General features: G+C 37.7%; 1 pseudogene; it reads right to left on the bottom strand.

Annotated features, from left to right (window-relative positions):
* Positions 1 to 1834: 1834 nt before the first annotated feature.
* LOC102869614 lies at positions 1835 to 4915 on the bottom strand (annotated as a pseudogene).
* Positions 4916 to 5173: the final 258 nt, after the last annotated feature.

The raw sequence follows: 5173 nt of genomic DNA on the forward strand, positions 1-5173 counted from the left end.
CCATGAATGAAGGAAAATTAGAAATTGTTAAGAAAGAAATGGAACGCATAAATATTGGCATATTAGGTATTGGAGAGATGAGATGGACTGGCATGGGGCATTTTGAGTCTGATGACCATATGATATTATAGATTATTATACATTTATTTTTTCCCCTGTTGCAGCAGCCCTTGGATTTTTATGTATATAATTTATCTTCCATCTAAAACATTGAAAAGATTTGTAATTTCATGTTCATTAGTTCCATTAAAATAGCGCACTATCAGTTTCTTTTGTAAAATGTCAGTATATGATTTTATGACAAGGAAAAAAAAGTTGGTATAGTTCTAGACTATTGTTTTCTTGAACATGTAAGCTTTCTTTGATACTGTATATCCATGGAGTGTGTAAAGAAATCATGATTAAGAACCAGAAGATTGATATTTCATATTCTCTTCTTGTTAAGTACTGTCAAGACGAGTACAACTCATAGTGACCCAAAAACAACAGATCTGAATTCTATTCTACCCTATCCTGTGCCATCCTCACAACCTCTGACTTACTTGAGCCCATTGCTTCAGGCACAAGAAATCATGATTTTGCCTATTTGCCCAGTGGTGAGAATTTATTTTCTTTATATTAAATTGCAATCAATATTGAAGCCTTCAGTCTTGATCTTCCGCAACGAATACTTCACTTTCAAGTCCTCCTCAAAAAAAAAAAAGAAAGAAAGAAAAGTTGTGTTACCTGCATAACACAGATTATTGATTAGTCTTCCTTCAATCCTGATGCCACATTCTTTTTCAGAGTCAGGCTTCTCAAATAATTTCTCAGTATACAGACTGACTAGGTGTGGAGAAAGAATACAATCTATTCTAGTCGATGGTATCTGTTATCTAGAGCTTGATCCAAGTCATGAGCTTTTTTTGATTGCTTTTTATCTACCCTAGTAATGCATTAGTAGTCAAAAGGAAGTATCCTGAAGTGCCATGCTTTGAGTAATAGAATACTATCCATATGCATATTATTCAAATCTATAAACCAACCATTAAAGTTAAAGATGAAGAAATTAAGGACTTCTGGCCTGGTGGTAAGAAACTGCACTGCTTCCCAAAGGTATACAGTTCAAATCAACCCTGCTCCTCAGGAGAAGGATGGATAATATCTTCCCATAAGATTTATTGTCTCTGAAAACCCACTAGAGGTCAGCAATTGGTCAGTTCTGACTTGAATAATAACTACAATAATACGTTTTGCAGTTCCAAATTGATGGAACACACAACCAAGATACTGTAATAATAGTTTGTCACTGAAGTGCAAAAAGTTGGGAAAAAAGCAGAAAGGCTAGTACTTAGAAATTTGTGTTGTTAAGGGTTTATTCCAGACGGCTGGCTTTCTTAGCCATTGCCTAATTTTGCCAGATGAATGGGCAGAGTTTTGCAAATAGGGTGTGTTATCTGTATATGGGGTGGACTTGCTAGTCTCAGCAATCCACAAGGGGACTGGCTAGTTTAACCAATCTGCAAGGAGACTGGCTAGGCTACCATTAAAGTGAGAGGATCCAGCAGCAGAAAGGAAGGGTTTCCTTGCCAGTAAAAGGAGGCAAGAGATAATAGTATGTACTTCAATTTAAATAATTTTTAAAAACTAAATATGAATCTCAACGTCGACAGCTGAACAGAGAAAGAAATTAAAATTCTTTAATTAAAAAAATCATGAGTGGATGCTAATATGTAGAAACTGAACATTTACAAACTATTTAAAACCTGGAATTTCTGACTATTCGGAAACCACACAGGTGGATCATGAGTGGTGGTGAACAGCAGAAAGAGGTTATGGATAAATCTGCATTGTGTTAGCTGCTTTCCATATCATCTACCTGTGAGAAAAATCTGATAGTGATTAGACACTAAGCCAGGCTAATACTGGCAACAGATCCATTGATAGTAACCTGCCCATCAGTAGATTTTTCCACTGGGTTCACAATTTTGATCTATACCCCAGGAATCTCACTGACTTAAGCTCCTTGATGCCCAATCATGTGTCCAATCAAATAATTTGGAATGGTGAGTTCATGAGAAGTAGTCTGATCAGATGCATCCAAACTTGCCCAATAGCTTTCACTTCTGGAGAGCAAGATTCAATGCCTCTGAATCCAGTGTTGCCATGTGTCATAGGAAAATGAGACGGTTGCCTTGCCTCCTGATTCACCTTGGTCAAATCTGGCTGTGGAATAGCATACTGTCCTTGAATAGTATAGATCTCCAGGTCAGAGTTGAGACGCATAGGTGGGTTAGTGTTGGGAAAGCTCTCACTGTTGCTGCCTGTGTTGTACCTGTCTTGACCACCTGCAAAGATGACTGGAGGACTGGATGGCTCGGGCCTACATAGGATGATCATGCCCTTCAAGATGGAATGGGAGAGAATCTCCAATATGCCTACACAGATCTATTTGACACATTCAATGATGGTTTGTGGAATGTCAACAATAGTGATGGCCTGCTCTGTTTGAGTTGGGGGTAATATCCTCTGCCACCTGGACCTGAGCCCCTGCACTCTCTCATATTCCATTGATCTTGCAACCATCTTTCTTATGTCAGCTAGACATCTATGGCAGGAGCAGCCATGGTCAAAACAGAGAACCAGAAAGCCAGGATGAGATGAAACTGAGTGCTACCCCACACAGACAGAACTAAAGCTAAGCTAAGACTCTTTGCCAAGGTTTCTTGGACAACTGGGGTGAGGTGGTGGGGGAGAGCCAGTATTGGCAGGACTGAGAACTTTGTAACACTGACCTGAAGCCATGAGGCTCAATGCTGGAGTGCCCCAGAGCATGTTTTGGAAATTGTATTGAGTGTATTCTGCTACTAACCTGAATTACAGTCTTTTGCCTTTCCTAATATGGTTCTCTGTGATCTGTGAGCTATCACATGGGATTTTGGACCCAGAAAAGATTTGTATTGGGATGAATAAAAAGAGATGCCAGAGTATGGGGGACATGTCCACCCTTATGGGAATTGGTTCTATGTTACTGATGCTGTTGACACAGATAGTTTCCCTTTGTACAGTTGGTAAAGGTTAGATATGCTCATCCTCATACGGCCTTTACTCTTTTTACAAAACAAAATTCTTAAAAGCACAAACTAGACTGTGGATTAAATGACAAAATTTTGTAAAGTGATTTATTCATTGTAAGTACCTTGGAAAAAAGCCTTAAAGGATGACTACATACATAAACCTAAGAATCAGATGGGCTACTTCTACGAAAAGAGTCTACTGGGAAACTCAGTATCAGCAGTCAAAACAAGATTAGAGTGAACTATGAAACAGATCAACAATTACTCATGTGCAAGTTCAAATTGAATTTGAATAAAATGAAAATAAGTCCGCAGGAACCAAAATGTGACTTGAGTCTATATACCAATTCAGTCTGTATGTTAAACAAAGAATTCAGAAGTGGACCTATATTAAGAAGAATATGGCATCAGGATTGGAGGAAGATTCATTTACAACCAGTGTTATGAAGATGACACAACCTTGCTTCCAGATAATGAAGAGAACTTGAAGCCCATACTGCAGAGTATCCAAGAATACAGTCTTGTCTTTGAATAATATCTCAGGATCAGGAAAGCAAAAATCCTTCACATTGAATTAAAAGGCAACAAAGTGACAGATGGAAAAATTACTGATGCTGTCAATGACTTCATTATACTTGGATCTGCAATTAACACCTCAGGTGTTAGAATCCTTGTAAATTGGATATTCTAGCCATTGCATTAGCCTTCTTTGGGGAGGAATGGTCTCCAGCTACTTTAATTACAGACACATGGTCTGCAAATCATCATCAGCTATGAGACCAACGTTAAGAGAGGGCTTCCACACTGTATGAGGCAGTGGTGACAGTGGTAGAAAAACTGTGAAGACACTGTGAGAGACAGTGGTAGATGGGTGAAGAGACTATGGTACTGCTATGAAGAGACTGTGGCAATGAGTAACTATAGGAACCCTGGAGAAAAAAGCCACAATTAAAAATATTGTTTGCTGAATTATTGAAGGAAAAGCTGACTTATAACTACTCTGAGATAAAGGTTACATGATGATTGAGGCTTCTTGGATATGTGCTCTTTCACAATTGATAAATTGTGCCTTGTTAATCTAGTTTGGGACTGCCAGACTATACCTGGACTTGCATTGTGAGATGTTCTTTGCCTTCTCAAGTCTGCAATCTATTTCTCTAATGATTTTCATAGCTATGAGTAAAGTCTATTATTCCTGCAACGAACATTGGATTTAAAGATTGATAGAAATAGGTGCAGGTTCATGTGGGAAGAAGGCATGTTAATCTATGTAGCTATTTGTGTGGTGCTATTGACATTATTGATGGGGAAAGTTCCCCTTCATGAAAAGAGTAGAAGTCAGACTTAGCCATCTGTCCATTGTATCTACTCCTTTTATCACACCAAAGTAAGAGAAGTCAAGAAATGAAAAAACATATTACATTGGGAAAATCTTCTGTCAGTTTAAAGACTTACATGTATCTAATCCAAGTCATGACTTTGTTTCAATGTCTTTTTTTTTCACATCTGAGTATTGAACAATGACAAGATTACAGAATTTTTAAAAAATGGCAACTTTAAATTGTGGAGCTGGAGAAGAATATTGAATAGTCCATAAACTGATAAAAGAACAAACAAGTCTGTCCAGTAAAAAGTGAAGCCAGGATGTTCCTTAGAGGGAAGGATGCTGAAATGTCTCACATATTTTGGGCATGTTGTTAGGAGAATTCAGTCATTGGAAAAAGACATCATGCTAGGAAAGGTGTAGGGTCAGAGAAAGAGAGGAGAAGCCTCAGGAAAATAGACTGACATAGTACTGCAACAATGTACTTGCGAAGATCAGAGATTGTAAGATTAGTGCTGGATATGGCAAGGTTCATGTCTGATGTTCAACAGCTAATAGCAAAATGAGTCAACATTGACTTGACAGCAACTAACAATAACAGACTTTCTTCAGACGCATTAGTGATCTTTCAATCAGTTGTTGTTGTTTATATTTGTCATAATTCAGCTCTATTTATTAAAATCTTCACTAGTTTTTTAATGTACACATAGGTAAATTATCAAGGTTATTATAGGAAGCTCCATCATATAATTTTAGTTAGAATTTTATAGTAGTACTAATATCTATCCGAGGC

The sequence above is a fragment of the Elephantulus edwardii genome, unplaced genomic scaffold (assembly GCF_000299155.1).
Source record: "Elephantulus edwardii isolate Elephantulus edwardi_28Jun2011 unplaced genomic scaffold, EleEdw1.0 scaffold00100, whole genome shotgun sequence".
NCBI classification, from domain to species: Eukaryota; Metazoa; Chordata; class Mammalia; order Macroscelidea; family Macroscelididae; genus Elephantulus; species Elephantulus edwardii.